General features: G+C 37.4%; 1 protein-coding gene across 1 annotated transcript in view; it reads right to left on the bottom strand.

The window, feature by feature from the left end:
- PPP2R5A (protein phosphatase 2, regulatory subunit B', alpha) overlaps positions 1 to 16903 on the bottom strand; it is a 43730-nt gene extending 26827 nt beyond the window's left edge. The window contains exon 1 of the mRNA XM_010192382.1: positions 16781 to 16903. The gene's annotated coding sequence lies outside the window, so the exon portion shown is untranslated. The remainder of the gene's footprint in view (positions 1 to 16780) is intronic.

The raw sequence follows: 16903 nt of genomic DNA on the forward strand, positions 1-16903 counted from the left end.
TAAGTCTTACTTTAAAATTCAAACAAATCACAAAAAGATCTTATGCTTCTCTTTATTGTTTTAGGGTTATCCTAATGAAACAGACTTCAAATTAAGTCTGTAAATTTAAAAACCTCAAACACACTTTGATAATACCAGTTCCTCAAGTTTCTTACCTAAACACCTTCAATTTAGTGGCTGGAACGGCAGTCAGCAGTGGTTTTAATATTCAGTAATTATTTGACTGAGTTCTTTCATTTCCATAAGCAAAATGCAATTGTTAAAAAGGGCCGAAACATCTCCACTGTAATCCCAACTGCTTGCTCTGCTCTGAAAGTTCGAACACCAGAATATTGTATTGTATTCCCTTTCCCCATCTGACAGTTATGATCCTATTAACTGAGCATAACAACTTCAGCTAGCTTTTCAAAAAGCTAGCAATTACTACTCCCTCATAGAGAACAATTCATACTTTTGAATGTTAATTCTGCAATTTCAACTTTTTTTTTAAATAAAAGTCTTGCAAGATGCTTATTTCACTCATAACTACAAAGACACGAATTGTTACACTCTGCAAAATAATAAGCATCAGCTGTAAAAACATTTGTAAGTTACATAACATTTCAGCTCAGATCTTCTAATATTCTACCCCGGATTGCATGAGTAAGTATTGTATCATAGCAACGAGGCAATAACAGTGACATGCTGAGGATAAAATCCAAAAAGCCTCATTTAAGGAACCGACACAGGGAGGACAGTGTTTTTGATGCTAGCCCCAAGCTGACAGCCAGACTCAAACAGGAGTCAAGCCTACTCTTACTTCTCCTCACTACAAACTCTACTCCACATTACAAAATCCCAACAATGAGGCACAGCTAATACAGTGTGTTTAGTTGATGTTCAATAAAATGAAGTATCATTAACCAAAATGGACCTGGAAGTTTCAAAAACCAGAGGATAGCATCTGAATACTCCTAACAGTTGGGTGTTAAAACAGACTACAGACCCAAGGTTAAAAGCAAGTAACAGGAACTCAAATTAATCAAATCATTTACCATCTTCCCTAAAATATCAAAGAAATCCCTGCATTAACCCACTTTTAGTTAGACATTGGAGTAACAGAGATCGTATCTCTCCTGGCAGGCATCAGCAGTCCATTTCATTAGCAATTTGATCTATCTCAATTAGACATGTTTTCTCAAATGAAAAACCTGTCCAATAATTTGTTTTGTTACTCTTATTTAAAGCAAAACCAGAGGAAGCATTTTCTTCTATGCATACATCCATTTTCTGTATTTATAAGGGGAATGATAAAACAAAGATATCTGCAAGAAATGAAAATTATGTGCAACCATGGTAATAAATACGGCAACAAGAAAGCCAGTTCTGTTGTATCAGCCCTACCTGTCTCCCTGCACTCAATCCCTGCTTGACACACAGCATATTTATCCCAGCAATGTTATGAGAGGTACCATGGGAACCACCAAGTGATTTGGGAAAATGTTTGCCAGATAGCATTTTTCACTTTTGAAAGCCTTGTCTTTATCTTTAACTATCCCAGCACAATGGAAGCTAGACAACTCACAAGAAAATCACATGCAATAGTTTATGCCAGTTCTAGGAATAAAATAAACTGTGCCACTCTAATTGCATCAACACCAGAACTTTTAGCTTTAGTAGTTTAACAGCCTGTGGCATCATTTTTAAACCAGTTTCAATTTACTATTGATCAAGATTTACACTATACAGTTCAAGACAATTGCTCTTCTTCAAATACATATAGAAGAGCATCAAGATGCATACATTAAGCCACACAGACCACAAGAAAGTGGTCTACACAACATCTGATTCAGGTGATCAAACTGCAATTGCCTCAACTTTATTTTCTAGAGGCTGCTCAACAGAAGATTTAAAGAATTCTTTAAATCCACCATTACATTCTTCAAAAGGATGATCTGAGATCCTTGGGATAATGACATTTAAGGCATGTCAATCATTAATCAAGTATGATGGTAGGAAATCCTGAAGACAAAAATTTCCATGCAACACCAAAAGAATTAATGTAAACTATGATCCACTTTAACTATGACTCTAAGGTTTTTCATCGCCTCTGGTCATTTCCATGGTAGATAAAATGTTTGTAACTGATGAGAATAGCCAATTTGATTGTTGCACTTCATAACTCTGAAATTCTCAGATTACTTCTACTGTTTACAAAAACCTGATCATTACAGACAATACCAAAGGATAAAATGTTACAAACACTTTGACTTGGAAGTTCATCCTGAGCAGAAGTTATTAAGCACTAAAACTGCATGATTGTACAGATTTGTCTCTAAATCAAACACTTTCAAACTTACAAGGTCATCAATCCAAAGCCATGGAATACTGAGTTAAAAGATGAATTTTTTTCAGGTATGGCCCAGACAAAATAGAGATCAAGACAGCAAGTTCACAACCACAGAGCTACCTCACTAGTAAAAAACTGCAGAGATCAATACCACCACATCAATGACTTCTTCCAACAGTACATTTACCTCACATGTTTACAGGTCTTTCTCCTGGAAGGAAAAGTGAGATACTTCCCTTTTCTCAACAGAATTGTTTACCCAAGACTTTCTGTACAAAGCCAGAGAACCTAACCAAATCCTTGCTTCAGCAGCAGGAACCAGGATCAAAGTTCACAAAAACTCCTCTCTCAGCTACACAAATTGGAAGTTCAAAAAAACAACCCAAACAACAAACAAATGTACTTTCCCTGCTAATACAAAATAAACCCTCTCAAGCATTTGCCACAAGTTTCCAATAGTTGTTGTTGGTTTTTTTTAATATCTCTAATTAAATATTTCTACTTCTTCCTGAAAAAGTTACCCCAGGAAAATGCAGGAGCCAGAGAAACAACCACAAAGCTTTCCTCTGACAGCCTCTTGGAGCAATTCACATACAGCTCTTTCAAACACTTAGACAAAGATATTATGGAATAAAATACTGCATCTCTCTTTACAGTAAATTGAACTTGGAGGGCAATCCTACACTTCCACGTAATACCCTGACAAACAGAAATACAGACAAGGATTGACACATGACAAGGCCTGTGCCACAGTTATGGCATTTCACAGGGTGAAGTTCAGCATTTAGTCTCTGTTGTCTGGTTACATTTGCTGTGCTACGCAGCTGTACTCCATGAGGGAGGGATCTGCCAGGGCTCAATGAAGCCCTAACAACAACATGGAGAGAGGAGCACATGTACTACAACACATCAACTGTTCGGTTTTGCTCGCTTTATGTACTTCGTCACATCAGTAAATTATCAACACTGTTGTACAGCCTGCTCATTTCAGAGATACTGTTAGTCTGGAGAGGGTTTAGCCTGGTAAACTCTGCCCTAGCCTACATAAATCAAGCACAAGGAGCCCTGTTCAACATAAATTTAGTATTTATTTTTGTCCTAGGGTCTTCTTGTGTGCATTATTATTGTGATCTCTCATAGCATCTGGGTGTCAGTGTTTATGTTATAGGCATGGTAAAGCACTGTTAAGAAATGGGAGTTTTTATGCAATTGATGTTACCACAGGGGACAGAGAATATGTTTCCAGGTTCTCAGAAGCCTACATCTGCAGCTTGGCAGGCAGCAAAATAGTTGGCTGATCATGAAAAGGAGGGAGATCTCTCTTCCTGCTACCCCCTTGACATTTACTCCTCCCTTTCCCTCCTCTCCTCTCAGTCTATCCTTCAACACTGGCTCTGGAACTTGTCAGACTCATCTGTGAGCTGCTCTAACTCAATAACATGGCCCTATTAGCAGGGTTAAATGGCTTCTGGAGGAGCCTGATGTGCTGCATCAGCTCTGGCACAAGATGAGCGATGGGAGCAGAAACTCCCTTCAGCTGCAGTGAGCTGTTAAGTCAGTTCACCATCTCCTTTGGAACCACATCATCCAACTACAGAGGTACAAGATGTGTAGGTACGACTGTTCAGGTAAGTTAATTACTTTTTTGGATAATACATTTTGGGTTTGTTTGGTTGCTTTTGTTGTGGGGTTTTTTTGGGGAGGTGTTTTTTGTTGGTTGTTTTTTTGGGTGTTTTTTTTCTTAATTGCTTTAAGCTCCTTTTAATGGGAAAACATAGCCTCTGTACAAAATCTCGAAGTATACTTGGCTATACTGGTAGTCTGTAACATTCTCCAGTAACACCCATAAAAGAAATTCCCACAATTCCAACTTTTAGTAGCTCAACAGCCCAACTGAAACTGGTGGGGCTACTCAGATGAGCACTCATGCAGCACTTTAAGTATCCAAGGAATCTTGTCATTGGTATTTTCATGTTTCCCCCACAGAAAAAACTTTGCCATCCTAAGGAATAAGTACTATTTCTTAACAGACTAGGATTGTAAGTCTACCCCTTGCCCCTCCATTCAGACTTCAACTGCATGTATTTTCAAATTACCCCAAAGTTTACAGCTGTTGCTGGAACTCCGAAGGTGCTGTGTAAGGTCCTCTGTGTGTTTTGAGTAAACAGAGCTCTGATTTTCCAGGTCAGATAAGGGAGTCAGACAGAACAACATTATATATCTTAAAAGTTAACCAGCTCCCTATACAGTAGTACACGTCTTCACTAGAGAAGAAGGTTTGGAAGACAACAAAGTAGAATGGTATTCTCAAACATTATGCTACAAGGAAATTAATACTACATATGGGATATAACCAAAACAAAGACTTGGCACAGAATCAAAGGTACAGAAATCACATTGGTTAACCCTGTCTAGGACCCATGTGCTCACACTAACATTTAACTTCTTCATTTCAGAAACCAAAAGGACTGCAAAGGAGCAACCCAGAGAATGAGCTGAGCTTCTGCTGTCCTGCCACTTCTAGGTAACACTTCTGCAGAGGGTTGTCAGGCAGGACTTGCACTAGGAGACCCACACGAACGATACTTCAAATATACACTGTGACACCCTGCTTGCTCAACTGTCCCTATAGCACATCTTTCATCCAAGTTAATATACACCCTTCTTCAACCAGTTGTGCAAAGTCAAATTATAACTGCCAAAACCAACCTGCTAAAAATCATACCACCATCCAAGTAAATCACCATTTTATTTCTAAATAGCTAAGAAATCAGACATTTTGTACATTAGAGTATTTGGGATTTAAGATTAATATATGCTGAGGAAGAAAAAGAAAAAAATTAAAAAGCAAAACAAAAGAAGCAATCACACAAAAGTAAAACTAGATGAGGATTAACAACCAATGATTTTATTCACACACAGCATTGTGGTTTATGCAGTTAGTGACAAAACCTAGTCTATACATAATTTTAAAGTTGTTTACTAAAAGTACTCCTGAAAAGCTATCTTGCATCCAAGAACAGAACTGTTTGTTCAGGTAGTCTTATCTGCCACTCCATGTGGCCAGCAGCTGACCTTAAAAAAAATCAGTTCAGAAAACCTGGAACACAAATTCTGTGACACAACTCCTTGCAGTGATGGTAAACCACAAGTGTCTTATCTAGATTGCTTCAACCATCTTCCAAGCTGTCTATAATCTCATAGTTAAGAGACTCCAGCTACTACCACATTAAATCCCTTGATTTTAGTTAAGATCTGAGTCAAGCAAGACACTTCAGACGGTAAGAAAGGACCCTGCTGAAGTGCTTTCATATTAATAGCCCTATTTCCTACTGACTAATTACAGAAGACAACATGCAGTCAGATGCAGAAAGTAGTAGAAATTCTTCTGTTGGTTCTCAAAAAGTTAAGCAATAAGTCTCTAGTAACCAGGTCTGCCACAATTCACCTCATTTATACCATACTTTCTCAAAAAGAAGAATTAAAGCACCACTGATTCCTTAAACAAACAAGTCACCAAACATACCAACCACTGGAACAGGAACATAAAACATCCTGAAGTTATCCTTAACAAAAATGGACAACTTGAACAATACAAATGTTTCCTCGAGAGTACACCACCAGTCCAGAATCTAACTGAAATTCAGCTCCATGCAACAGCAAAAAAAAAGAAAAACAAAAAATAAACCTTGTCCGATGACATGACACAGTCGAATTAATGCTGCTTTTAGAAATACTGAGAAGCTGAACAATTGGTGCATGGTTAACCATAAGCAAGTTTTGTTCAGAGTGGTACTATATTTATTACAAAAAGCAGAGAAGTTACACTTCAGTTGTGTAAAAAGTGAATGTTTTCAAAAACCAATTACACTACTCCTCTTGTACTCGAGACAAGCTTTCTTCTACCAGTAAGCCAATTATTATGTTTCCTCAATGCATGTCATGTTTTTGGCACATGCTGCTACTGTATTTGCTGTCTTCTTCTAAAAACCATCAGTTTTAATGACTCATCATACACCAGGATGGACCTATCTTGAATATAACCAGAGGCTCTAAGAGTTTAGCATTTTCTCTTGCATGCAAGACATTAGCCAAAATAACAGCTTCACTGGCTTGATGAAGGTGTAATAGCTCATGATTATTAAGTAATAGTGATCTTAAAATAACTGAAAATGGGAACCCTGCCTTTTTAAGGAAGATAGTGCTAAATTTAAGGGTGATAAATCCTATCACAGAATTACCATGCACAGCCAGGTCATTAAGCTGGGAAAGAGAGGAAATTTGTTTCTGGAATGGGAAATTGTTTCTCTGAAGATGTGAACATGGGATAGATAGCAACCTTTAACTTAAAATTACAGAGGTTGATATAAAGGCCCAAAAAATTAAAACTGCTTTCCCAAAACAGAAAATACAACTCCTAAATAGCTTTTCTTACAGTGAAATGCAACGAAGGTTTATGTTATGGTAAAACACACAGGATTTCAAGAAGCTCTCCTAAGAAGAGGGCAAATAAAGGTCAAGGTAAAGCACCAGTATATAACCAGGTCCTCTCTTTAAAGTCTAACTCAGGTTACATTGTATTAGCCAAAAGCTGAAAGCACCCACGGAGATGAGGCTGGCACACAACAACTTGTTACTCTGGCAACTCACTCGTGTGCCAGGAAAATGAACCACCAGCAAGAACCAAGGGACGCTACAGAAAGGGAGAGAGCCTACAGGCCAAGCTGCTGAGACTGCCAGATCAAAAAGGGACCATCAGTATGGTGCTGCTTGTTCCTAACACATGAACTGATAATTCCCATTCCCCAAACAAAAGGATTTTGCCCTTATTTATTTATATTTATTTATTGAAGCATAAGGGCTCAATACAATTTTGGATTTTCACACTATTTTGAAGCAACCCTTCAGGTGGTGACAAGGTAGACTAAGGAACTGCTTCACATCTATCCTAAGAATTAAAAGCAGATTAATCTGAACTGCTCTGCTCCCTGTTTTAGCCCCCCAACAGCTGTAGTGTTCTGCATGTACATTACCATGGGATAAAGACAGCTGAAAAGCAGGTGACAAAGTTGTATGTCACACAGACTCAGCAAAAGCTTAAGCTCAATACCCATTATACAGTACTGTACTGAAAACATTCGCTATTCTTGGGAACATAAATACTTTGCTTGACCAGAAGACCAAACCAAATTGATTTTCACATTGTAAGTTTGAAAGGACAGAAACTTACTATTTGAGTTCCCTTTTTGTTAAGTCAACTGAAAAACTCCTGCCTGACTGAAATTATGGTATTTTATAGCTAGTAAGCATTGATAAATGAAGTATGTCATAAGGAGATCTGGTGTGGGCTATTATTTTTTTTAAAAAATCTATTAACTTGTATTCTTCCCCAATAATTTTCTCACCTTTTCTAAGTATAAAATTATTTTTTAAATAAGACGCTGAAATTGCTTATTTGACATCCCACTAGAAAACGCAAGTCAACATTACAAATCAAGTTTGTTTTTATTTTCCCAGAAACTGAAGAAACACTCGTGTCATTTTCACATGGCAAAATCAGTACTGAGCACATCATAAAAATACCTTGTTTGAATTGAAACCAAGAGGTAGCTGATAAACATTACTTCACAGAAGTACAGAAACACACTTTGCAGTTAATTTAGCACTTAGCTATTTTAGATGTGTGAAGGGGATGCACAGGAAAGTAACTTAATAGGAAATCTGTGCCAGAGGAAGCATGCAATCTAGCTTTTCCAAAGCCAAGGAAAAATCCCCTTCTCCCTTGAATCCTTGTGTAAATCCAGGTAGAGGTTACAGGTATTGGATTCATTCCTCAGATAAATATATCCTTTACAAATTGGCTAAACCAGTTGTTTCTTAATTTTCAGTTTTCTCAGACAAATAAGACAAGGAGGTACTTTATAATGATGTGTTACAGTAGGAAGAACTAAGATTAAATTAGGCCAGAAACACAGGCAAAATCCTGGTTCTGCTGCATTCAGTGATCTAACTCCCATGGACTGCAATGGGAATAAGCTAGATATTCATCCTGAACAGATGAATACTTGCGCATTTGCAGGATTTCTCTACCCACTTCACTTAAAGTAAACATTTAGCCTCATCAATAAAAGGTTGAGCTACCTTTTTCATCACTGTTAACCATATTCTAACAGTTACATTCTTTCTATCAAACACCGTAAACATTGAGTGTTCAATAACGAGGGATCCTACATCTAAGTATATTCCTATTTGGCAAAATCCCTTGGCTATTTTTAAACTCAATCTACACCATTCTGATATACTGAGTTTATTTTGCTGCTGCTTCCTACTTTTAAGGGAAAATACAGAGAAATATAAATTATCAAACCTTATCCTTCCTAACTGTACTGTGAGACCCAGCATTTGTCTCTCTAGGGCTCTGACATTTGTACCTTAATGTTCCATCTCAAAACGATAATGACCATTTTCCTACAGAATTCAACAAAGCTGAAATACACAAATTTATTTCACATATATAATTCAAAACTGAAGTCCAGCTCTCATAATTCGCTATTACATACATGTGGAACCAAAATTTACGCTGTTTAAGACTTCAGTCTACGGCACATATGCCATATTTTAAGTAAACATAGAATTTTTAATTGAAAACATCGTACAGTTTTCAAAAGCTTTACCCAATTACACTAAATTGGACTTCCCCACTCCCCCAAACCCATTTAATTCCCCTATACTTTCCCACAGAATTCTACTAATAAACGTCTTTTTTTTTTTAAAGGCCCAACCATTTACAGAAACAAAGTAATCTATTCAATCACTTCTAAAAGTTCACTTGTTTCTGCAGTGATGCACCCTGCTAATTCTCAAATGCAGCAACAGCAGAAATAAAGCTGTTTCTCCCTACATTTTCAGACAAATTGCTGTGACTTTATTCCTGCTCTTCAGACCAGCCTTCCTCGCCCGTGCTGTACTGTCCTTCCCTAAACTCACTCATCCCACCTCCACTTTCAGCTCTTCTGAGAAAATCTACCACGTTGCTTTCACCTCTGTTATCCACCACTTGTCAACTCTCCAAGCATGTGATGTCTCAGATGTAAACTTTTAATGAGTAATTTGAAAAAACAAACTTGTAAAAATTATTGAAAGTTTTCCTGTTATGTTAGGGACTAGCTTTAACACCTTTAATTCTCAAGGGTTTAAAAACCACTTAATAGAGTTAGAACATCTTCCTCTCGCAGCACTATTTTTAGATATACACACGCAAATATAATTTTTGTTGTTACTTGCACTTTGACCTCCCAGCTCCACAGCAAAATTCATATTTCTCTTCAGAACCCTATCATATCAATGAAGCTGACAAAAACTATCAATTTCACCAAAGCTTTGCTTGGTAAAATAATGAGAGACAACGGCAAAGAGAGGAAAATTGAGATTAGAATGAGATAGAAATCTTTTCCCAGTGGTAGCCAGGCAACACAACAGCACCATTTTTTTAAAATTATTTTTTAAAATCTATAGTCTTTTCTCTTCACCATATTCAGAGCAGCAACACATGCTACTACTTTAGCAGGCTACAGGTCATCTACAATTCTGGTCAGACTGCTCTCTCTTTTCATAGTGTCCATATCCTTAAAATACTAAGGCCTAGTATCCTGCATGTAGTAGCCAGAAGCCATACTACAACTGAAAGTGAATTTCATGCTCTCATCACGGTCGCTGCAGTTACATTCTACTTATTTTTCAATTCTCAAGTAAAGACTCTCACCTGACAAACCAACTCCTCTGCAGTCAAATTCTGATGTACAGAACAAAAGCCCTAAGCCCATGAAACTTCAGGAAGATCACGGGAAGTCCAAAAACCATGGTTAAAATGAAAAACTATGAACAAAAAATATTTCCAGAAAGTTTCACAGTCAACAGGAGTGTTGAGACCATAAATATTGAGCTTAGTGCAGTTACCAGAGAGGACTGAGCTTCTGCCCTCTTTTCCCACTTAAGCTTCTCTCATCAGCCCCCCACTTCCATACTATCCCCTCACCTGTAATTTCTGGGCTCTCGCTTGTAAAAAAATTACATTACAAGTTTTGCTTATACTTAGTTGCCATGCTTAACAGCACTACAGACAAGAAAACCAAAGAAAAGCCATGCATAGCAGCCTCACAGGGCATAGCAGATGAGAGCAGCATAGTAGATACTGGAGTCTCTACAGAGTAGCACAGTAGATACTCAGTCATCAGTCTTGCTACTGAGCACATTTAGAATTTGGACCAAGTGAGATCCATTTTTGTTAAGAACTATGTGCTCCAAAGTGCAACAAACTTTAAACCTCAAGACAGTTCTTTTTTTCTTTTAATATTGACACTACACAATTTCTTTTTCCTCTTGTCTTAGAAGCAGTTTGAACTGTTTCTGCTGAAACGAAGAAAATTAGTCTGAGGAACAGCTCCAAATAAAACTGTCCATACTTGGCATGGAAAACTTTGGTCTGAACAGTTCAGCACTGCTGCAAGAAGCTGACAATAAGGACCTGAAGGAAAACTGTAGGAATCTTACCTATGGTAAGCTATGCCTTTAAGTCAAAAGTACACTATGAAATACACATCTTGTAGACAACGTACTTCATTGCCCATGGACTAAGCAAAACTTCACAGAAACTAGCCCAGAGACTCTCTGATAAAAATCAATGATTCAGACGTTTAAAAAGAAGCTGTCACTGCCAGTCCAGTTTCTAGTAGAGCATTTTGCCAAGGGAGTCTTATAAAACAGACATTATTTACTACCTATTCATCTAGTTCAACTGCGGTTCCAGCCTTCAAAATCTACACACTGTTATGAGAGTTTAAATACATTTTAACCTGCTAGATTAAAACAGGAGTCAGGACCACATTGGCATAGAAGCTGGATTTTATATCCTTTCCAATGCAAGTGGGTTTTGTTGTTGTCGTTGTTGGTTTGGTTTTTTGTTTGTTTGGTTTGGTTTTTTTGTGGTTTTTTGTTTGTTTTGGGGTTGTTTTTTATTTTTACAAAAACACAACATATATCCCTTCTATGCTTAAACAGAATATTAATCTGTCCAGAATTGTTGATATGACACCTTTTCAAAAGGACTGAATGATTTCAAGATAGGTAGATAATTTAAAAAAGAAAGAATTTAAAAATCTGTAGATTGAAGTAATCTTCTTTTGATCCGATAGCCTGGAACAGTAGGTAATTCCATTTGTATTTCCTACAGCAAATAACTTTAAATTCAGCACCTGCAAAACTAATATCTGACTAAACTAGAAAGCAACAAATATGGAAAAAGAAATCTAATACCAGGCTGGCACACAGAAGATGTGAAAGATTTAAATAGAAAAGTTCATGTGAAGACTGTCAATAGGCTCTATATTTAGGAGCTGCTCTTGATGGAAGTATATTCTAAGACCAAAAATTCAAGTCTAAGGATAAAAAGGTCAATTTGTTAGGAATTAAAGACTGTATGTTCCACTCCATAAACTAGGAACAGTTCCTTAATATAGAAAAAAAGAACATTAAAGACTCAATTTTTCATGGAACTATATTAGAATATTAAAAAATTGTTATTTTTTTTTAGCTATTATAGGTTCTCTATTTCTCCAGATCGTAAATTGACTAAACAGAAGTTGTGACTACTTTATAGTACATCCTGCTGAGATTACACACGAGTTTAACCTAAATTCCGCACAGAACATCCTCATTCTTCATCTGAAGTAAAGATTGTCTCTCTTCTGGGAAAAACTCACTCAAGAAGACTGAAGTTGCAAGGGATGTTGAATACAAAATGTAGAGGATATGGGACTACACAAAAGGAAATAGCAATGAATCATAAGGGATATTAAAAAGTCCAAATCTGAGACAGAAAACTGTCGTTTCACTTACAATTACTTATTAAGTCTGTAGTAAAAGTAAACCATTTAAATTTTTTAAAGGACATTTTGTTTTGGGGAGTAAAAGCAACTTAATGAGAAGATAATTCTTCTCAGCTGTTTCTAACTCCACTTCATCACTCTGAAGCACGTACTGTATGACTCAAAATATTAAAAAGTTTAAGGTTTGAACTGACCGTGACAGATTTAATAACGTTAAAATTCTACCCATAAGCAAGTTTAATAGGCCTTCCTGTCATCTTTCCACAAAAGCTGAACTTGAAGACAGCACCTGGTTTTCAGTCAAACCCAAGCTCTCTCTCAAAGGTTTAAGTAAATAAATTACAATTATGAATACCTATTTTAGACCCCATATTTGAATGTTTAAACTGCACACTGGAAGGCCTTCTTAAAAACGTCTTATTCTGGTATACTTCACCACCATAACTCTCAGCCCCACAGAGATCATTATAACCATTGTCACTCTATGGTTGAAAGATTTTTGGGCCACTTTCCAGTTCTTCTGCTGTAAGGGCCAAAGTTGTCTCTGTGGGAAGACTGTTTAATTTGGAAATGAAGACTAAAAATTTCTTTTCATATATTTTTTCCTCTAAGCATGATAAAGGAAATAAGTCTGCAGTGATATGCATCTTCCCAAATGGATATTCACTATTGAGAAGACCACAGAAAGGCATCAGGAAGTGTTTATTCAATCCAGCTGCACTTGACATGTTTGGCACACAGGGAGGGAAAAAAAAGGTATATTCGCTTTAGAAAACAGACTATTACACAGGCCCTATTAACTGCACTAAATCAAAGCAACAAGTTGAATGTCTTCTATCTGCCATTTTCCGCATTTATTTTTTACATGCTTCTTCAACCAAAAGTGACAGAAACAAGTATGCTTTTACTGTAATGAGTCAGATAGATTCCAAGGTCAAATTGGTTGTTTGGGGGTTTTTTTCCCAACAAAAACGAAGGTAATTGCACGTTCTATTACAGTCTTTTAAAACTACTTGCTATCAAGACAAAATTACCACTTCTTAAGATGTTAAAAATAACACTTCCTTTGTGAGATTTCTTTAAACTCAACACTCAGAATTGTCCACAAAGTGATAAAATCCTGCTGTTAACCAGCACATTATTTTGGCTGCAGAATTTTTTCAAAGGATTTGTATTATGTAGACTATAAAGTAACAAAATGAAAAGGAGATGGGTAAAAAAGTAACCAACTTCTAACAGACAAGCTTTTTTTCTTTTTAAATACAGTCACTAGGCCTTCAGTATTTCTTATTCAGCTTCTAAATAATACAGTAAAATGGACACTCTTGAATAACAGACATAAAAATAACATAGGAAACCTGCTAAGTTAACTGAAGAGCATATTACTAATTTATTTTGTGTCCTGACAACAGTCAGGTTTTGCTGAGCTTTTATCTAAAATTTCTAGATGATATCATACACAAAAATAAGCTGAATATTAAAGACAACACATAATCTTGCTGCCCTTTCTCTCCATCTCACTTCCCCCAACAAAACCTCCAAAAGGAAGAATATTTACTATTTGGGACTGCTACCTACTAGTTACAGATATATTTCTTCTCCTAGCAGTGATACAATGTGCAGCCAAATTAAGGAATTTTGGCAATACACAGCAGCAGTACAATTAACTCCAGAAATATGTACTTTTAAGATTATCTGTCTACAGGCTTTTAAACAACACGACTATGAAAGTACATTACACAATCTGATCTCTTTCAGTGGCAAACAAATAACAGTCCCTAGATAAGAGGAAAAAAGCCCACAACACTATCTACCCAAGAAGGTACTTCTTAAAGAAAATAAAGGATAATTTTTATTTTTCTTCTAGAGCATCTCTCCTTCCAGTAAAACAGATGCAAGTACCTTAGGCCAGTCTGAGAAACCTATTGTGTAGTTTTAGAATACTGCTGATACTTATTTTAGAATATTTTTTCCTAAAAGTGATGAAACAAGACAATAACTACAAACAAGATGAAATATTTTACAGCAGCATAATACCAAACTGCTTTTTCATCTACGAAATGCTACTTTTCTCCAAATACAGGCTTCAAACACACCCCAGACTTAACTGTTTATTTGAAGGTATCTGGAAAAGCAAAAAGTCTTAATCTAATTTCATAAGTGTACACTGAGCACCCTTAGGCATCAGTATAATGACTGTACGCTCCCTTTTCAGCCCCTCCCTGGGAATGCTGGCTACTACTCTGCCGATGACAGTACACTGGCAGCATCACAACTATCACTGAGTTCCATATTGGCTTTAAAGAATAAAGCAAAGCTTCATCTGCCCAAGCCATATGTGACTGGAACAAGAAGTTTTACAAAATGATACATTTGCAGAGTGAGCAAACACTTTCTAAAAGCTTTTTTTTTTTGGTCTGGGGGGCAGGGGAGGTTCAAGAGAGAGCATCAAGCAGATGGAGAGAAATCATCTTATGTCCATAACTACATTAAGGACAAATCTAACATCACAAACCCAAGGGAGAAAACACACATTAGAGTGCTGCCTAACTTTCTGCTAACTGGCTAGTGATACCATAACACAAAACTATATTATGTCTACAACTTATGTTCTAAAGCAGGCTTAGAGGGCAAGTCTTTAAATTTAAAATCGTAAGCATAAAGACAAATGTAATTTTCCTTTAAGAATTTAAAGCAATTCAAACTACTATAAAACTCTGCATAACTGAAGAAATTCCTCCGATAGTTTATGGCCTCGAATTTCTGAACATCGGAGCTGCTGATGCCATGCAAAATTTCTCTGTGTTTTAAGTAAAAAGATGTGAAACTTCACTCACAAAACTAAGATTTAATCACACAGAGTTAAAAATTTAATATTAAAAGTCCCAGCTCAGCAAAGAATGTAAACTTGGACATTCTGCTGATTTAAGCTGGAATTGCTCCCTGCATAAAGTATGTATGTTTAACTGTTTGCTGGATCAGGTCTCAAACTTTCTGAAGTCTGCGGCCTATGCGCAATATTGACTATGTGCTTTTACAAGGTTTCAAAAATGTGGTTTTATAAAAATTATTTCTGAGGAAAATATACTGTCTAAACAGCATGTGACTAGCAGAAACTGAATCTTGATTTCAAACAAACTATTCCAGTTATAAATCCCTCAAATCAAACAAGTGTACCAAGACAGGACACAACTTCACAGAGAAAAGCAAGCCCAAAACAAGCCGCAAGAAATCCTTGCTGTTGTTAAAAGTAACACCCAAACCTGCGACAATATGCTAAAAACAAAAGAAAACAAAAACCCTGCCCTTGTTACTCTCCTGCTCAAGCTTATTTACATTTAATAACATTTTTGTTAACAGCCAGTTTACTGGTTCATGTACATCTGCCACTCAAGAGTAGGAAAAACAAACTGTCTTAAAACACTACAGAAATCACTGTAAAAGACCAAAAAAATCAAAGAGAAAAAAATTACTTAATATCTAGGAATATTTTAAGTTTGCTGTATTTCATTCAGATTTTGGATATATGCTGTAAATTATCAGAGATTCTTCCCACCACAGTATGATGCAGCTTCAAAAACCTTAAGACTTTAATACTAGTGAATGTAAAATTAATATGCTGGGTCATGTTAAGGTAATATCTCGCCCTTATTTTTCACGACCAGGTCAAATACTTCAATAACAAGTTTATGTTTTCTGCCTAATAACTACTTTCACAACTTTTAACAGAAGAAATGCACAAAATTTGATTTTGATGTCCAAAGGTGCAGAAGGTTGCAATTAACTTTCATTTCATTTTTTTAATCTAATGAACTGAGTCTTTTTTTGAGGTTTTAGCTCCAGTACAGAAGATAAAACCTTCACTACCTAGTTTAATGTCAGCAATGCCAGCATCTATAATTTTAATCCCTTGTAAGCATTTGTGTGCAGCACTATGCAAGTGAAAGTCTCTGAGGCAACTCCTGATCATTAAAATAAGACAGGCAAAACGTCATTCAAATCCTGTCCAAAAGTGATGGAAAGGAACCAATAAGCCAAACGCAAACTCCGATAACTCAGAATGTTATGCCACAGGCACAGAGTTCCTCTTTGCAAAATCCCCCCGTGGGAGGAGCCACCACTCGCTCCTAGATTTTAGTGCTCAATTCCCTGCACTCCTAAACTCAACCTACCGTCTACATTTTCCACACCTGCCCTCCCAACACTTACTCCTAAATTACCCAAAAGAGGGGTAATGGAGTAGTTAATAGAGTTAGTCCCCAGGGCAGTAAGCGAGAACCGACCTGCACGACACTTGCTTATATGAGCCGAGGAAGCGAGCCCAGCCGCACACTGAATTACTCCTGCGAGGTCCCTACCTGGAAAGGACCGGGAGCAGAGAAGGACACGGCTAAAGGGCAGAGGGTGCGGAGGAAGGGGGCAAGCCAGGACAGGCGGCGACAGGGCAACGCGGGGCAGGCAAAGCGGTGTCAGCAGAGGCAGCCCTGGGCGGCCGAGGGCACCGGCACCTGTAGCCGGAGGGCTGAGGGGTGCAGGGTGGGGAGGGAGAAGGACGACAGACAGGTACCTTTGAGCTGGGGCAGCGGCGAGAGCTCCACCTGGCTGCTCTGGCTGCGGAACTGCGAGGAGCCCTGCGAGCGCTTCTGCCTCTGAGCCTTGCGCACCGATTTCCGTGTGAAGCCATCCACTT

This window comes from Mesitornis unicolor, unplaced genomic scaffold (genome assembly GCF_000695765.1).
Source record: "Mesitornis unicolor isolate BGI_N332 unplaced genomic scaffold, ASM69576v1 scaffold16629, whole genome shotgun sequence".
Taxonomy (NCBI): Eukaryota; Metazoa; Chordata; class Aves; order Mesitornithiformes; family Mesitornithidae; genus Mesitornis; species Mesitornis unicolor.